This window comes from Stegodyphus dumicola, chromosome 9 (genome assembly GCF_044657685.1).
Source record: "Stegodyphus dumicola isolate Sdum_Otavi_A_Nest chromosome 9, ASM4465768v1".
In the NCBI taxonomy this organism is placed as follows: domain Eukaryota; kingdom Metazoa; phylum Arthropoda; class Arachnida; order Araneae; family Eresidae; genus Stegodyphus; species Stegodyphus dumicola.
In genome coordinates this window covers 113160420-113180699 of record NC_140776.1, presented here as the reverse complement: position 1 = coordinate 113180699, position 20280 = coordinate 113160420, and the positions used below count along the sequence as shown (strand labels likewise).

General features: G+C 33.7%; 1 protein-coding gene across 4 annotated transcripts in view; it reads left to right on the top strand.

The window, feature by feature from the left end:
• The window catches only part of LOC118181311 (uncharacterized), a 273825-nt gene that overhangs the window by 131899 nt on the left and 121646 nt on the right, over nt 1–20280 (top strand). Inside the window, exon 1 of one of the 4 annotated variants that reach the window (XM_035350423.2) lies at nt 17545–17858. The exons of the other annotated variants lie outside the window; for them this stretch is intronic. The gene's annotated coding sequence lies outside the window, so the exon portion shown is untranslated. Of the gene's footprint in view, nt 1–17544; nt 17859–20280 lie in introns of those variants that run through there. 4 annotated transcript variants of the gene reach the window in all.

Here is a 20280-nt window from a genome sequence, read left to right as displayed (position 1 = left end):
TTGTGTTAATATCTCTATTCGAAGTTTTGTTGCCTTTGAAGAAACTGCTTCTTGCTTCTTCATTTGTGGAATAAATGTTGTATCTAATGCTTGTGTCCATGTTCTACAAATCTTACTAGACTTGAAGCAAATTTGATTTCAAGCGAAAGACTTGAAATATGCGATGATTTCTAGGAGCTTTATCTTTTATCACGATAAAAGGATTTCTAGGAGCTTCATTTTTTTATCACGATATATTTTTTAAGAGCTTTATTTTTTTATCACTACGAAGATGTTTTAAAACTGCGATATTTTTTAAACGTTTTATTTTCAACGGCGATGTTTTGTACCATGATGTTTTAGAACTGCGATGTTTCTTCTTGCTTTCTTTTCTCCCACGATGTTTTGCACATTTTCTCTTTGCGTTGTTGTCCCTGCGACATTTTGGATCGCGATGTTTTCGCCTGTAACCCCGAAAAAAAAAAACAACTTAATAGAGCTTTCGACAGTAAATAACAGCAAGGCGAGGCTGTCAGAAGCTCTAGTTTAAAACATTCAAACCCTTAGCTTAAGTGCACAAAAACAACTAATTTGTATTTTGGTGAAGACTGCGAAAAAGAGAAGTTATGCTAAAGGCTTAAATCATAATAATTAGTTAATTAACATAAAATGCATTATATAGTATTATTTATCACATAACAACCACCATAACGAAGCCCCAGATAAAGGTAATGAACCAGTTTTGGTCACATTCAATTTCCTATGCACTTGATGTTATTTTATAACTTCATAACGAACCTCCAAAACTACGAAAGTCGGATAAAACGAATTGTATGGGATTTTTTTTTATTGAAATTTTTTTGTACTTTCCATATTGATTCCTGAATTTCTGCAAGTTTTAAACAAAAAAAAAAAAAAAAAAAAAAAAAAAAATATGTGATGTGTACACCACATGACTCATGACTTCCTTGTACGGAATATTAAATTATACGCATTTTTTCTTGCATTTCATTTAAACTTATTGAATTGAATTAAATCTACTTTGCCGACAGCGCATAAACCACAATAGAATAAATGCATTCTTTAAAATTCACTTTGTTTACCATAGCGACACTCTGGCGCTAGGTTCACTTAAGAGTATTATATTTCGTTCATATTATAACTCATAATGCACAAAATTTATATCATTTAAAGAATAGATTTATCTAATCGTTGCCACATGTTCTATTCAAATACTATAATAAAGCTAGAATGATGTATAAAAGAAATTAAGCAAACAAAACAAAAAAGAAACAGTTTTTCACAGACCATTGAGTATTTCTCATTCAATTAATCCATCTCACTTCGCGAGAAGGCAAAAATACATAAAAATTCAAAATATCTATATTAAAAATTACGAAATAAATCTTAAACACTTATTTCCTCGAAAAAATTCCAGAAAGGATTAACCATGATTTAATTGGCAATAATAAATGAAGGCGTTATCTTTGTTGTTGCCAAGCTAAGTTTCTCTAGATTGGCAACAAATCCACTATCCTGCTTTTTCAAATGTAAACAAACAATGGCCGCCATCAAGAGAAGTATTAGGCTTAGCGGCACTTAAACAACTTTAAAATTGTTGATAATTCTAAAAATATTGCATACAGATTTACTAAAGGCATAAAAACCTTAACCGGAAGATAAGAACAACATAATTCAATCATTTTGAAAGCAAAAAATATACAATTTTTAAACATATAAAAGTAAAGAAACTGAGATCACTGAGCCGGGTAACAGAGTGGATATTTATATAAATATATTTATATACGTTTGGTGCGGCCGATTGCAACCAAAATACATGGTGCACATCTACATGTTATAGCAATCCTATATACAAAATTTCAATGTTCTGAGGCTACTTGTTTTTGAGTTATGTGAGATACGTATGTACGTACGTACATACGTTCGTACAGACGCCACGAAAAATTCTCTTCAGAATTCATTTTAAAGCAGTTTTATAGTTTTTTTGAAGGAAAAGAGTATTTTATTCTGTCCTTACGTACAGATATCACGCAAAAACATCGTTAAATTGCATTCGATTGCAGTCAAAATTGATATTTTCGTTGAAATATGCTGCCTGAGATTTTTCGCGATTACAATACTTCCTTTTTACTTCGTACAAGTAAGTAAAAAGTACTAATCGTTAAAATAATCCACGTTTACCATATTAGGATCCAAAAGATCCCTAAACAAATCGTTATCTTTAAAAATAATCACTTTTACGTTACTTTTATTTTATTTTCACCCCCACTTTTGTCTGTGTTCTAACCAAAGACTATGAGAGACAGGTGTGATAACCAAACGAGGATACGGGGATACAGTAAGCATATCTTAGGACGAAATCACTGGACTAAATAATGCGAATGGGTTCTCTGATTTCATTGAAACTTTTTTATTGAGCTCCCCAGAAAAACTTTGTTCAAGGATAATATCATAATGGAAATTTTGAAATTTTCGATGTACAGGAAGAGGGGAAGTAATAATCATATAAACTTGCTGTTTTTACAGTGGATTCTTCTTTCAAGAAATGAAAATTTTTTATCCTTCGCTTTACCCTTTGTTTGAATATAAATGCTCCCTAAGTTCTATCGTCCGAATAGGGGTTTTGTATTCTTTAGATCATTTGCAAGATATAAGATATTTTTATAAAGGCCATTAAACGTTTTTGTCAATCATATCTTTACGTAAGCGATTTTATTCTCACTGGATATTGGATAAGACAAGTAGGTGAACGAAACCTTCCTTTTCTGGAAGAACAAAACTTTCACATATTCTTTCAATAAACGTTCTGTACTTTGTTTCTGCATCAAAAATTCAAACGCTCGTCCAGCTGTAAACGAAAAGCTTCTGTTCCTGTGCACAACTCCAAGGGGTGCCCAACTGATGTTACAAAATTTTAAAATAAAATGTTCTCCATTCTTGGTAAACATGAGGGGGCACGGAATCTTCAGTTGTTCTCGAAAGCTGAAAACTTGGCTACGGCTCTGCAGAAAAGCAACCTTAGTTTGGCATGAATGTTTTCATTGAATTTCCCAGAGAAAAAAGTTTCCGCAGAATTTTTTTTTTTTTTCCCTCTTGAAGGAAAAGCACCTATGTCTATGATAATTTCATCAATAATAGACAATAAATTTAAATGTTGATCAAATTGTCTAAGACCTCATAGTCAAACACTAAGCTACAAGCTGGCTCCTGTAATTTACCGACTGAGAAGTTTATAAAGTATCGGGTGGGAGAGAATGCAAAGCCGAGATTTAGATAGAACTGGCTGAATCTAGGGCACATCGCTACTTGTTTCTCTCCAATTAAGATCCTGAAGCTCTCAGCTTAAACACACTGAATATTAATTTGCATTCTGGTGAGGAATACAGAAAGAGGAAATTAAAGAAAAGATCAAAATAATAATAACTTGTTAACTAATATAAGAATTTTACAAACTCATTTGGCGACTTTACTTCAGTTTAAAAAAATATTCTGTGATATTTTGATCATATTAACCGAATTGTTGATCCCAGTAAGCGATGTATTTTCTTCATTTCTTGTACAAAAGCAGGCGGGATTTTGGCAGTTCCATAACAATATTCGAGTGATTAATATTAACCGCAATCACATTAAGCGGTGCCTACTGTAATAGAGATAGAGATGTACATACAGCCAGGAAGTATTTCGAAATTCTTTGAAAAGAAAATGTTTTCAAGTTTGATATTAAAGTATTTGAAATATTTTAAGTGTTTCAGATTCTTACGCTTTTACATGAAATAGATATTTATTTATTTTAAACATTCAGCGAATTCTTTTTAACAAGTTCAAACAAATAGAATCCTGTTGATCTCTACTACTAGTTGAGAAAAGCTAGTTAATCTAGAACGCACGCCGTTAATGTGGAATGACAGACAGGGAGGTGCAACTGCTTTTTACAAGAGCATCTAAAAGTGTGCCGCACTCAAAACAGTGGACAGGTTTTGATAAGAGTGTTTAACTTTCACCGAAATGGCTAAAAACTTAAAACAAAAAGCAGAAGATAGTTCATGATGATGATGCAGTTTATATGCGGTCTGTTGTGCCTGAAGGGGAAAAAAGCGAAAGCGCCAAAACAGGGTCAAAACATGCTCTACTTTTAGATCACTTTGGTAACTGGTTAGAAGTAGCTGGAAGCCCAGAAATGGCGATACATCGCTGATTTTGGTGCTTTTCCCGATGTAAGGAATATTTGGAAAATACAACGATTTTTGCAATTTCAATATTCTTTTACTTTGTATAAGGAAGTAAAAAATATACGTTTTTGCTATTTTCCTGAACACCCTAATTTTAAAATCTGCGGGTCTTCAGTTTCAAAAAGGTGGCTACACTGATTCTAATGAATGAAAGTGACAATTACAAATGGGACTCACAGAATTCTATAAAAAATCCAATTTTAAACTTCTTTAGAATCCTTTAGAATTATCGCCCGCTTTTATATAAATAAGATCAGTGATCTTCTGCAGAATTCTATAAAATTTTAGGTATTACTTCTACAGATTTATGTCAAGGAATTCTATAAAGAAATGATGCAATTATAACTGTAGAGGATTATAGACATATTGTACAAAAATTTTTTCAGTTTTTAAAGGTCTCACGTAAAAAATCTTACATAATGTGTATAGAATTAACTAACAGATTTCTACTGAACATATTAGATACGGTTTATGGAAACCTAGCCAAAATTTTAAAGAATTCTAAATTTCCGTGCTTAAATTTTTAAAATCCTATAGAAGCTTTTGAATATTCAATTGAATTACAAAAAATTTTTAAAAATTCTTTTGCGATTAAAAAGAGGCATCATAAAATGAACAGAATCTTTTTCGACGTGTGGATTTTTATGCAGACATTCTATTAAAATTTGTATAGTTTCCTAATATATGCAATTTTAGGTAATGTGTATAGAAACAACTAATATAAACTGAAAATATCAGACATAGTTTATAAGAAATTGAAGCATCATTCCAAAACTGTTTAAACGCATTAAAACGCTGTTTAAAGAGGATTCGATTGCTTTTCTATAAAATAATAATAATAATAATAAACTAAGGTTATTTGTCTAAAGCAAGGGATGTGCTCATAGAAAACTTTCTAAGAGGAAATCGGTTTATACTGTCGTTATACAGGTACAGATAGAAGTAGGCGGGACACCAGAAACTCACCATTGGTCGCACAGGTATAGACCTGCTACGCTAACTGGGCGATGCCGTCTCAATTTTGCGAGAAAACACGGGGGACAGTCCGAGGGTCTCCCATCCCTCGTCATCTAACGTAACCTCTCGAGGAGACTTTCAACTCGTCTTTTATTTTGAGTGTCTCCTTGCCATACAGACTCTAGCTATACAAGACAGAAACCATGAAAACATTTTTGCACTCTTAAGAATATTTTTTTAGAGGTTGACAATATTCTAGAAATTCCTTTACAGTTTTATAGACAATCCTCTATACAAATGCTTCTTTATAAAATTCGTACCAAATTTTATATAACTTTCATATGCATTCAACTTCTATACAGAAAAGTGGCTTTGCAAAATCTCATAGAAATTTAACAAATTCTTTATAAAATGGTATTCTATACAAATATCTCAAATGTTTCAAATTGTAATCAAAACAAATTTTCAGTTTATGTTCTATACTGTCAGATAGATAAAAGCAAAAATGAATACTTTTTATTTATAAATGTTGAATCATTTTGAATGGCAACTTTTGCCTTTTTTCTATTTAGCTTCAAAATTTATGTATCCTTTTGTGCAATTTTTTTTTTTTTTTTTTTTTTTTTTTTTTTTGGGTACCGCATTGCTTATCTAATACAGAAATTAAATCTCGCAAAGAAATTTAAATCATAAAATTAGTTAAAAGATTAAATTTTACACTATTAAATATACCTGATATTCAATACCTGAAATAAACGCCTTTAATTATTGTATACTTACCCCTCATAAGAGAATTGGTTAATTAAATTTATCTATTACTTAGAATACTCGTAATTTTATTTGTATTTAAGTATTTTGAAATCAAAACAATATTAAAATTTTTTATTTGTGTTTAAGCATTTTGAAATCAAAACGATATTAACAATTTTTTATTCAAAAAAATTCACATCTGCTCTGAAAGTTTTAATTCTTCTCCTTAAATATCATATATCATTTCAAAATTGAGTTTAAAACATTCTATTAACAAATTAAAATTTTCTTCGTTCTTTTTAATTCCAAAAGAAAAAAAAAAGTTTGGTTTTATAATGTTTTTAAATGCTCAAAATCGGTTATAGGATTTAATATAGAAAAAAAAATTAAAACAAGGGAACTTGTTTAGAGTTCTTTAGAACTATGGTCCTGTGTCTATATAAGGTATCTGATATTTTAGGTAGAATTTTATCAGTTGATTCTTTATACATTCTATAGGTGGAGCATTTACAAACTATACAACTACTTTTTATAGAATTTCTGCACATATCTTTCTAGAATCTATATATGACTCTATAGAAACTCTATCTAAAATTTTACAGAATTCTACAGAAGATTTTCTGACCTACATTATAGACAACTTTGTCATAATTTTAAAGAAGATTTTTAATTACGAATTCTAAAGAAGTTTAATACTTAATTTTTTTTAGAATTTTTTTAGAAGAAAGAATTTTCGTAGGGTGAGGTAGCATCAAAGATATAAACTCCCTTCTATTTCACCCCCTGAGGACTAAAACTTCCTTCTAATCTTTTATTTTTATTTATTTATTTTTAAATTACTTGTCTGTCGAAGTTCTGGACGAAAATTTAGTACCAATACATATTTATAATATTTTTTAAAAATTTTTTAAAAAATTCTCTTTTCCTTTTTACGTATTATCCTGCTTTCCAGGCTTCTCAGTTAATTCTTTAACGCTTTTTTCATTGTTTCCTGTACGTGTATTTGCTCCAGAAAAAATTTGGATTTCTCAGAGTGAGTTTTAATACTGTTAAATCAGGAAGAATTTCGGAATTTAGAATTATCAAAGAGCATTAGAAAATGCATTTAGGAAAATAAGCTTGTGTCTCAAAAGGAAACATTTTAAAATTACTCATTGCTAATCACAGTTATTTTTTAGAAGATTAGCAAAATGAGCCAATGTCAGTTGTATAAGCATACAATCTGTTACTTTAAAATAGGAACTTCAGAATCATTTTTTTCCTGCCCGCCTTCTGTTGTAATCATTGGAAAAATAGCTGCGGCAGATGGTTTGAGCCGCTTAATTATCCCCCGCTATATTTGTTTGGCTTTATGAAGTCTGACTTCAACTACAGTCTGATATGAGTTGGAGAAAATAAGTGCTGTATGCTGATGCTGACAGGATTACAAAGGACTTAAGGATTACAAATGCGGGGAGGACGTCAATACTCTGAAGTGCCTATTTTAAAGAAATCTTCTAGGAATCAGTATTTCCAAGACAAGGTGCTGCAACAATAGTCTCCAGAAACAGTGTATGTAATCTCTATTATTACATAATGAATAACCTATATGTATGCGTGGTATGTGTGTGAGGACGTTCCTCTCAGTGTGGAAAGGTGTATGTGATAATGCCAAAGCCTCGAGGTCTATCTGCCTAAGGGAAGGGATGCCTTTGTGGGGGCTTTGTAAAGGAAACTGGCTCGTATACATGTTACGCATGGGGAAAACCACGAAAACTCCCATGCAGCCAGCCCATTCGTGGGGTTCGAACACCGAACTACCAGTGTTCAAAATCGACATATTGTACAAAAATTTATATACGACTTATAAAATACAAAGCGACTTATACCGCTTGGCCGGTGGTGGGTCTCACTGTGGAAAGACGACGCTTCCTAGAATCTTCAAATTCTGAAGACCAGTAGCCCTTCATGTGCACATAAAAGCGCAATTTCTTATTTGTTTGTTTAGTATTTTATACGAATTTAATGAATTGTTGATGAACAGAATCAGCTATTTAAAAGAGAGCAGTGGCAAAACTGTTCGAAATTAAATATTTTTATTTTCGGCGTGACAATGTGTCTCCATTGAGAAAAATGATAGATATTTATCTTTCAAATCTAATCAACAAACTCTGCTATTTTAGAGAAATGTGTTGTCACTATCAGAAATAGGATACTTTTATCTTCCATGAGACAGCGCGTTGCCATTCGCTAAAGCTTAACGTATTTAACTTTCAAATTTAAAACTGTCTATTATTGATTAATTCAATGGTCTCAAACTGGCGGCCCCTCAAGAAAGTTTACTCTGCGCGCCAATACATTTCAGTTATGTATCTGTTTTGATATAATGCTTACAGATTTCGATATGGCATAAATTCATTGGACAGTGGATTAAAATACAAGGTAACCGAAAAAGTTCTTGCCGTTTCTAATATGATATTGGAAAAGTGAATCCCAACATAAAAATAGTTGCCAAACCTGACAATGAAATGGTTAGGATGTGGGTCCAGACATTGACCAAGAGTATAAATGCGCGTTGCATCGGTCTTCAAACATAATTCATACAGCGACTGATTGAAACAGACGCGTCAAAGGCGCTCGTTCGGAGTTCTATGCTGTATGATTTTAAGGTGGGCCTCAGAAGCAGAATCAAGTTGCCGAATTTGCCAGGCCTTTGAGGATGAGCCGTTAATGAATGAACTGCTAAGCAATGGTTCCAGAAGTTCAGGTCAGGGGATATGTCTCTTAGTGATGCACCACGCAGCGGTCGGCCACAAGCGCTGGACGATGAGGCCCTGAGAGCATCCATAGAGAGTAACAGTAGCCAAACATGTGGTGAGCTTGCTGCACACTTCCAGGTATCTGATGAAATGATCAAACACCATTTCCAGCGCATAGGAAGAGAATACAAGCTGAGAAAGTGGGTACCCCACTCACTGTGCGATGCAAACAAACAGCAGCGTGTCGCTGCCTGTTATTGCTTACTCGGCGCGGCAATACATCCATATTTAATCGAGTACTCACCAGCGATGAAACGTGGGTCCACTATGACACACCCAGGCGTTCCAGGCATTGTTTGTCGCCACGGGACCCTGTGCCTCAAACTGCAAGACATTCTCCACCCACGCAAGATCATGCTCTGTAGCTGGTGGACTAGTCGTCAAGTGGTGCACTAGAGCTCCTGCCAGTGAGCCAAACCATCCAGGCAGGCCTGTACTCACAGCAGTTTGAACGTGGGCATCAGGCACTGATGCATAAAGAGCCAGCATTGGTCAATCGTAAGAGTGCACTCCTCCTCCATGAAAATGCGAGGCTGCGTGTGGCTTGGGAGGCCGGGGACACTATCCAGAGACTGGGCTGGGAGACTCTACTCCATCCACCATACTCCCCATACCTCGTGCCAACAGCCCACCACCTTTTCCATTCCCTGGACAATCATCGTCATAGGAAATCCTTCAACAACCGGCCAGACCTCGAAAAGGCCCTCACTAACTTTTTTGCTTCCAAGACGCCTGGGTTTTACCGCGATGGCCTGGGTTTTACCACGAGTGACAAACACTCGTTGGCAAAAGGCACTGGATGCCGATGGTGATTGCTTTGAGTATTAGCGGTGATTATTATTTGTGTTATGACTTTTTCTTTCTGACTGTCCAAAACAGCAAGAACTTTTTTGGTTACCTTGTATAATGTTTATCAAGAAAATAGAAAAGTCTAGCAAACATTTCAGCAGCCATAACATTCCAGTTGAGTTCGAAGCTAACGCTGGCACATAGCCAAAAGTGCATATATTACGCATTATATAACAGCGCTGTTCCAGACCCGCAAAAGAAGCTAAAGGAGAAAAAGACATTAATCATCGCATCTCAGGAAATGGCAGTTTAAAATATAAATATAAACAACATTAGAAACATAGGAATTGTGTTCATATGGTTTTATGTTATTTATATGGTGTTATGGTGGTTATTTTTTTATATGGTGTTATGATTGTAGTTATATGGTTTTATATGCTGTTTATGAACAGCACGGTTGCTGTTGAATGAAAATAAAAGAGAATTGTTAGATTTACGATGCCAGTTAAATTAGAAAACTCTCTATGTTTGCATGCCAAACCGCATGACTAGGCTAAGGCGAAACGCTGGTACAATTCACACATTTATTCGTTAGCCGACAGTTGGTAAAATTTTTGTATCTTATGGTGCGTCCGTAACCCCCTACCCATTTATGAGCTGATAATTTTACTTTCCTTGAGTCTTTCGCTAGTTGGTAGCCTGGATGTATAGCTATGCAATTCATATTGCTAAATACACTCATGTCCATAAATTAAGGATAATTCGGAGTCACGCGGTAAACAAATTCTAAAATAAATATATCGCCTGTAAAATCACTACACACATCTTCAAGAATCATATGCAAATTTCAGGAAGTAACCAGATGGCACCGATGATACGTCACAAATGACGAAAGTGTAAGAGAGTGATATAAAAGGAATATAGGCAAAGAAGTAAAATTGTTCGCAGGCGCTTTATAAGCATTTCAGTGCAATAACCGAATAGTTATGACACAAAGGACGCATTTGGATGATTTTTTACGTGGTAGAATTATCGGCCGTCTGGAATGTGAGCGTACTCAACTGGAAGTATCAGACGGACTTGGAATTGCCCCGAGTGTCATCTCCAGGCTTTGGCAACGATTCCAAGATGATGGTAATGTGAGTAGACGTTACAGCACAGGTCGCCCCAGAGTTACAACGCCGAATGAGGACCGGTATTTGGCAGTTATTGCCAAAAGAAACAGGTGGAGCACAGCCTCAGTCCTGTCTTGTCAGCTTTCTTCAGCCACTGGTACGACAATTTCAAGGCAGACCGTGTACAGACGATTAGGGCAGATTGGTCTATATGCTCGTAGACCTGTCAGATGCGTTCCACTTACTGCAACTCACTGTCGCCTGCGGTTAGCCTGGAGTAGAGAGCATGCATTACGGACACCGCAACAATGGGCTTGTGTGATGTTTTCTAACGAGTCCAGGTTTAGCTTGCAGTCTGAATCTCGCCGGACGTTCATATGGAGAGCTCCAGGTACCCGTTACCACCGAGAAAACATCATTGAACGACACCGTTACGGTGGTGCAGGAGTGCTCGTTTGAGGTGGAATTATTCTGGGTTCCAGAACTGGCCTGCGTGTTCAGATTGGAACCATGACAAGCCAAATCTATCGGGACGTCATTCTGGAACAACATGTTCGTTTGTTTCGGGGCGCCATGGGTGCACAATTTGTGTTTGTGGATGACAACGCCCGTCCTCACCGTGCAAACGTCGTAAGCGAATGCCTTCAATCGGAGGATATCACCCGTATGGACTGGCCAGCATTCTCACCGGACTTGAATCCAGTAGAGCACGTGTGGGACATGCTTGGCCGACGAGTTGCAGCCCGTCAACCTCCTCCTACATGTCTACCGGAACTTCGGAGAGCATTGCTTCTTGAATGGTGTAATATCCCTCAAGATCAGATCGATAATTTGATACTCAGTATGCCTAGGCGTTGTACGGACTGTATTGCATCGTCTGGGAGACATACAATGTATTAACAATCATACCAACCATGTAATATTGCTTTTTTGTAAATAGTTTTGTAATTTGCTCCAGGGAGAAAAATCGCTAATTTTTTTTAATAATATCAAACATATAGCATCTTTTTTTGCTCTTTACCTTTTGTTTAATAAATAAGCTTTACAAATAATTCAAATTTGTTTTGCTTCTAACTCTTCCTTGCCTGATTTTGCATTATCCTTAATTTATGGACATGAGTGTAGATGAAAACAATGTACCGCTTGCAAAACCTGTAATTTGCGCTTGTTGTTAGATCTACATTACATCAATATCAATCATCTGAAATTGTGCAAAACGTTTGATTGTGTCTTTCATATGAAAATTCATCTTGTAGAATCAAAGTTTTAAACAAAATTATAACTGTGATTTATTTAAGATGCCAAACTGCAAGCCATGTCTTCAATAAAAGGTAAAAAAAAAAAAAAAAAAAAAAATCTGAAATGTTTCAGATTTTAAATTACGTCCAAACGGGCGTTTTTTAACATTTCGTGTGTTACCTTTCTTTATTAAATATCATGTTCCTCGCACTTAAACCATAAGATCCAGTGCAACAGCAATATCGCAAAATAGTTTTAAAACGAGCATATATTTAGAATTTCCGATACAGAGACTCACGCGCTGGAGATAAAAATGTTTTTTCTGCACAACGTTGCCATTGCTCGCTTTGAAATCCTTGAGTTTGTTAATCAAAAATTCGTCAAAGTTTTAAAAAATAGGAAATCGATCATAAAACAAATTTCAAATTTCAAATTTGGTCTTCCACATGCTCATATTCGTTGGAGGATTACGTTATTCAAAATTCGATGACTCTACCGTTGTTTTATGGTTTTCCCCATGTGTAACGTGTATACGAGCCAGTTTCCCTTAGAAAGTCCTCCACGAAGGCATCCCTCCTCTTAGGCAGATAGCCCTCGAGGCTTTGCCATAATCACACACACAGTACCGTTGTTTTATCACAATACGAGAAATATACATACATACAGATTTTTCATTATTTAATTTCTTCAAATATAATGCAGGACTCTAACATTTTGTGGCAACAGTTTGAAAAGTGAACCGACATTTATGAGTCCGACGCAAAATGCCAAAACGAAACTTCGGGATTCAAATCCCTTTGGACTAAAAAGTGACAGAAGAAGTACGTGCCTTTCAAGATAAATTGGAGTTTCGTGGTGTTGGGCGCAATGAAATTTAATGTTTTATTTGCAATAAGGGAATATCAGCTCCAAATTACGAATTTACAATTATCTATTACATCGCCATTACGAATCGAATTATAATAAAGAAAATTTGAAATTTTGGAAGGTAAACTGAGGGATGAAAAGATACTTTTTTTTTAAAAAAAAAATCTGAATTGCGAAACAATAAAATTTTTCTACGGAGGCAAGTGAATTCAGTGAAGCAACAGTTCATGCAAGTATTGCTTTCGCGTACGTCATTGGAAAAAGATCAAAATCATTTCGTGATGAACAATGATGTGTGCAGTTTGCAATGATGTGTGCGACAGAAAAACCTGCATGAACTGTTACTTCACTGGATTCATTTTCATCCGTAAAAGCATTTCGTTGTTTTGCAAGCCTGGTTGGTTAAAGACTGTTAAATTACATTTGATGCACTTCTTTGTTCCTGACAAACAACAATTATTTAAAAATCTTATTTTGGCGACCAACATGGCAGCAGAAAGTATTAAATAAATCGCTAGTGATTTACGATATCAGCTAAATGAAAGATATATATATATAGATAGATTTTGCAGCATTCTAAATAGCAGTTAATGAGAGTTCTGAAATCTCAGATATAGTACAGCTTGTCGTTTTCGTGAAAAGTGTTACTGATGAATTGAGAAATTACTAGAAATAATTCCTATAGAAGGAAAACCTGTTGCACAGAATATGTTTCCCGAAATAAAAACTGTAATAGATAATTGTAATAAAATAGCTGGATTTACAAATGAAATTTTCAGAAACGTTGCAATTTTCATCGAGAAGCACTACGTGCCAAATGTTTGCAGACAGAAGATGTTACGAAAACGGTTATTAAAACGGCACATTTTATTCGTGGACGAGCTCTGAATCATCGAGACTTTGTTGCACTGCTTGAAGAAACTGAAAGTGAGTACGAAGAAATGATTTATTTTAATGAGGAGTGGCAATTAAGCTGAGAAGCTGCATTAAAACAACTTTTTGATTTAATAAATGAAATCAACATTTTTATAGTGCAAAAAAATAAAACCATCGATGATACATAGTGACACATAGATGAAAGATCTAACATTCCTTGTTGATTTAACTGGCCATTTAAATATTTTCGATAAAAGACTGCAAGGAAAGGATAAACTTCTCGCTGACATGTATGCTTCTGTTAAAGCTTTTAAAGCTAATAAGAACTTGTATGGGAAACATAGCCAAAAAAAAAAAATTTCGAACATTTTCTCTGTCTTAAATTCCACACTTCTAAATGAAAATATGATTCCAAATGAAAAATATCAAGGATATGCAAGAAATTTCAAATGAAAAATTCCAAATGAAAAATATCAAGGATATGCAAGAAAAATAGCCTTATTGCGACAAGAATTTGAAGGCAGATTTTAGGGAGTGAATGATTTGGAGTCCGAATTTAAATTATTTTCATTACCATTAAAAGTGGATGTAAATAACATATAAGAAAACCTACATAAAGAACTAATTAATTTATAAATGTTATTCAAAGATGTGAAGACACAGGTGAGAATAACTTTTATTCTGACTTGTCAAAAGATAAATACCGTCAACTGCGAATTTTTTCAGTAAGAATAATCGATTTGTTTGGAGGTATATTTTCATACGTGAAGAGTTTGTTTCGCAGTTGAAAGCTAACAAATCTAACAAAACTGCCAGATTGACTGATGAGCATCTACAGTCCGCGATGAAGATAGTTTCCAGTAATTATTCTCCAAGGCTGTGAACGTTATCAAATTGGAAACGTCATTAGATATCGAGCCGTAATAAAAAATAAAGAAATGTATTATTATTTACACATAATCATATGTCCTTTTTTTTCTGCACATATCGATTAAAAATTTAATATATAAAGAAAAAAGAAGAGGTTGTCTCAACTTTTGCTCCACTTGGAAATTTCAGTGAAAATTTTGTAAGTTTACATAATTTATTTATTTTAAGTTTATATTAAAAGTAAGTTATTTAGTGGTTAGTTCAACATATTAGAATTATTTGATATAAATATCAGGCCAAAAAATTTGTATTTAGCTACTAATACATTTGAATTACGAAATGTAATAAAACAGATTTGTTACAGATAGAAAATAAGTACGATAAATTTGAATTTTTCCTTTGCGTTATTATCATTATTTGTTTTTTTTTTTTTTTGTTTTTTTTTGTTTTTTTTTTAATAACTATTTAGTAAATAAAGTTTGAAATTAAGTTAAAATTTTGTTAGTTATTTGAAATTTAGTAATAAACTTTGTTAAAAGAAATCTGGCATCCTAGCTGCTTTCAGGTTATGCATGCGGCCCGCATGCAGTTACAGTTTAAGACCACAGGCTTGACAAATTAAGCGATAAAAAAACGATATATATCTAAATAAAAATACGAGTTTAAAATATTTTATGAAACTACACTAGTTGAATTCGTTAAATTGTTATGCTACACTTTCTCGCGCAATTTTCCAATTTTCTCCTTTATATTTCATTTTGTACGAAATAAAGGAAGTATTGAAATTTCGAAATATTTCGGTTTTCAGATTTTAACGTAAATATCCGTTTTGAAAGTTCCCGAATCCATTTTGACTATTTTTTTTTTTTTTTTGCAGGACATTTATATATACGGGAAAAATAAATGACACTTTACCCCAAAATGGATTGTAAAATGAATTTTGTCGGGACATATGTACGCACGTATGCATTTCATATAATTGGAATTTTGTATATGGGAGTGCTGTAACATCCTGTTGTGCATATTTCTTTTTTATTGCAATCGGCAGTACAAAAATTATATACATATACCCACTCTCCTTACCCGACTTAAGAGTTCTTACGCGGCCTTTATTTTCCCATTCGTTGGTTGTACTTTATTCTTCCACTTACAGAAGCGTTTTAAATGACGAAAATATTCATGTCCTGAAATATTCATTTCAAATTTTAAAGAAAAATTTAATTTTTGTACAAATAAGGAAATCTAGCATTTAATGCGGTATCCCGGTTCTTGTTTGATGAAGTTTTTTTCTCTTTATGTGAAAAATAAAACTATAAGAAATTTGACTTGAACAAAAATTGACTGGGATTTCAAAATTTCAAAATTTGGAATTTTCGATGTCATCTTCAACTTGCTTGAAGGAATCGCTTAATTAAATTAGAATAATTCGCGGAATTAAGTTTAAATGAGGTGTTTAAAAAAATATACATAATTTAATAGGCATACAAGGAAGTCATAGGGTGGCCATAGCAGATTTGTTTTTTTACAAATTTTACTGTCTGCAAATTGAGAGCAGAAAATTATAGGAATTATATAAATTGCAAAGGAGACGGTTACGGTGAGAACACACCAAATAAAAATTAGTCGTGAATAAACTAAAGGCAACTATCACAATATTATTTCTTTAAATGAGACCTACATTCCAGTTAGAATACATATTAACATAGCAATATCTAATATCTTCGAATCTCACCCGTTCTTATTGTTATCTCTACCACTCCTTAAGCTCTAAATCATCTCTAAATAATTAGAGAAGTTTGCATGTGCAGCTAACTCCGCGAAATCGTAGACGGAATGCCGTTTCGTGTTTGCTTCCCTATGATCAGTCATTTCAAGCCTGAAATTCAACTGTTAGAAGGAAAAGGCTCCATGTGATCTTCGAAGGTAGCTTGCGAGCGTTTACTTTTGCTAGTAAGACGAAAATAATCATCTCGTGGGTAGATCCTTTATAAAAATTAGGGGAGATCATTCTCCGAACGTATTGAGGAAGAGGCAAAATGACACGAGTAATTTTTAAATTTTCAGAACCTGGCACTAAAAATGCTAGCGGGAAAATATGCGATGAAAGACGGTAATATTTTATATTTTATAATTATTGTATTAATAAACTAAGATGCCTCAAATAAAGTATTTCAGTTTCATTGTTCAATACCTGTATGAAGACATTGGCCGTTAAATATTACTTAAAACATTTATAGAGACATTAGGTATTTTGGGGAAGCAGGAATCATGAAAAATAAGCAATGCCTTCGCCGGGAACTTCTGGAATACGCGCCCATAGTGCAGATCACCACACCACGAAGGCATGTCAAGAAGGCGGGAGAAATACTTTACATTTAATAGCATTTCAGAATATAAAGGGCTTAATTAAAAAAATTCATAATTTTCTAATATTATCTATAAAAGATGATGAGTTATTACTTCAGATCCTTTTTCCTGTCTAGAGTTAAAGAGCGTATTAATTTTGCTTATTGGCAGTTTAATATATTTTTAATCGTGTTTTTTCGATTTGAAAATGAATTCCTCTTTAACTCTTATATATTAATTTTATTTGATTTTATGTTCTCTCTGAGCATTGCAGGTTTATCAGTCTGCTCGTTTACTCACTGAGCTACATCGTTGAAACTACGCATATACTTGTCAGACCATGTCCGTTAATTGGCATGGTAGCGTAACATAGAGTAAAGTAACAATCCGAAATATTTGAAAAGAATCCAGTAAAGACATTTTTAACGTGAAAACTGCGTATTCTTTCCTAAAAAAATGTTACAGATGATAACCTTTCACAAGTCAATACTGCATGAAATCGGAGTTCGAGATACGTTTCTCTAAACCACTATCCGCCCTTGGCGCAGACACTGGGAAATTCAATAATGCGTAAAACAGCCGATGCCAATCTCATGAATGGCAATTTAAGCTAATTAAAGTTGGCGATACCATTTGGCGTTAAAATGAAATCACTTCGGCTGGCAAACCTTTTCGCCAAGCACCGTTATGACGGTCATCGCATCAGAAACCGTAATGCACGTCCGTTAAATGGTCGTCTGCGGCAGAGAGTAGAACGCGACGGACTGTCCGATCGAATTTTGGCTGACCACGCAATTTTTAATTTATTTATTTATTTTGTCTTTATCTTTCGTGGAACTTTTTTCCCGCAGTATTTTGTCATTTTGTAGGACGACGAAAATATATGCAGTACAAATAAATTTTCCTTTTCAAGGAAAGTGTTTTCGTTTTCGCGTGATAATTCGTTTTCTGGTTTGCTATTTTGTGGGTTTTCCAAAGACCGCAGCTAAAATGAAGCCGAAGAAGGCACCTGTCGTTCGAAGGTGAGTCATAGTGTTTCTCTTCTTTTTGTATATCAGCTGTGCACTGCCTCTTCCGGGTTGCCATCTCCTCTAAGAGAATTCTTTCAATTAGGAAAACTTAAGAAAATTGTTTTTAGAGATTTTATTTTCGTTGAATTTTTATTATAATATGAAATCGTTTATTAGAAGTATTTAGTAAAATTAATATATTTTCCTATAAATATTTAATAACTGTTGATTGCTTAAGTTGATTATTTATTAATTACATAATTGTGATTTAATTGGAAATGTATATATTGTTGTTTAAAAAATATTTCTCAAATTTTATGTAATAATAATAGCAACTATCTTTCAACATGAAATCGATTAAATAAATTTTAAAGCTGTGAGTGTAAAAATGTGCTAGTTTAAGAGAAATAAAAGTAAATTTTATTTTTTAAAATTGCTTAAAATATTTTCATTATTTTTCGACTTCACGCTTTCTTTCTTGTCTTTTCCAAAAGAGGAAAATTAAAAATTCGCTTGAAAAAATGACGCATGTCACTTAAATATCTGCCTGTGAAAATTTTAAGTTTCATGTTTAAATTCAAATTTGTTCTTAAAATGATAAAATATACACAAAAAGAATTATGGTGAGAATTAATCAGAATAGAGAGGCGATAAGGATTTTGATTTGATTCGATAATTTCATGGAACACGGCTGGCTCGTTGTTCTCCGTTATTGTTTGACGGGTTGGCCCCTGTTATGGCCTGACGGCTGAACTCGATTCGGCCTCGGGGGGGGGGGGTCACCCCTTCCAACAACAACAACAAAGTATACGCGGTTTAGAGATATTTAAGCTGCAAATACATAACTACTCGAAACACATGAATTTTTAAAAGTTTCCGAACGGAAAAATTTTAATATCTGCTATTTTCCTTCCTTCGAATCTTTAGAATCATTTCGATTATTAAACAACGAAGAATATGTACGTTTGTCCCTTGCATTATGGATAAACGGTGACACTGAGAAATTTGGAGCACACATGTTCCTTCACCTGGACATGTGAACACAGAAGTCAGAATTGTGAATTTCGAATTATTTGTTTATTTATTTACTTTATATTTTGAGCGAAATAAATCAAATTTAGGTAAACAAGCTCACCAGTTTAAAAGTAGTGTGCAGATTTAAAAGCATATGATATTTAGGTTTCCTTTCAAGTTTAATGTCTCATATCGATTAACAAACTAAACGATTTCAAAGCAAGAAACGTAGTTCTTTATCTCTATTATTATTAACTAGGCGCATGTGCGTTCAACCGCCTAAAATAGTTTCTATAAAAAAAAAATCTGATGTGGACACCACATGACTTCCTTGTACGGTCTATTAAATGATACACATTTTGTGCAGCACTTGATTTAAACTTATTGCCTCGAAATATTCTAACTTAATGAACCGATATTGGTTCATTAAGTTAGAATAATTGAAGGAACCTTCAAGGCTAATTAAAAATGACATCAAACATTGCAAATTTTGAAATTAAATACACTGGTCAATTTTTGCCGTAGGGAAGTCATACTTCTTATAATTTTATTTTTTCATAACAAGTATAAAACTTTCCCAAATATAAGTATAGGAACTGGGAAACTGCATTAAAAGTTAGATTTCTTCATACGTCGAAAATTAGTTGTTGACGTGGAAATCAGAAATACTTACTGTTTTTATGGCAAGTTTACTTCAATTCTTATTAGCCCAAAAGGACTTTGTCCCGAACGGCATATTAGTCTCAAAAAGGCATTTTGCGTTGAATCACTGTAAATGGTGTATCACTTTTCTAATTGTTGCCACCAAATATTATCGCCCTGTATTATATTTTAAAAATTAAATAATGAAGAATCTGCATGAATGTATGCGCGTTTCTCGCATTGTGAAAAAAACAACAGTACTTAGAGGTATCAAATTTTGAATAACATAGTTCTCCACCCAAATATGGGCACCTGGAAGCCCGAATTCTGAATTTCGAATTTGTTTTATTATCGATTTCATATTTTGTGAAACTTTAACGAATTTTTCATTAATGAACTCAACGATTTCAAAACCAGCAGTGAAGCTCTGTACGGAAAAAACGTTTTTGTCTCCAGCGCTCAGTACTGTCTATTGCAAATTCTGCAGATATGCTGTTTTTAAATATTTTGGGATTTTGCTTTGAATCGAATTTTGTGTTGCATAAGCTCCAAGAACGTGATATTTAATAAATAAACACGCAAAGCTTTAATAACAAAAAGACGAAAATATTTTTGTAAAGTCATCTTCGTAAGAAAAGTGAACATTGATATGATGAACTGCGAAAAGACTGGGGGGGAGCCAGAAAAATATATGCTAAAAACACTTAACGCTGCATCGGAAGTTCTAAGCGTATACTGCTATGCTGCTTTTAAAATTTTCGTAGTTTTGTTGTTGAAT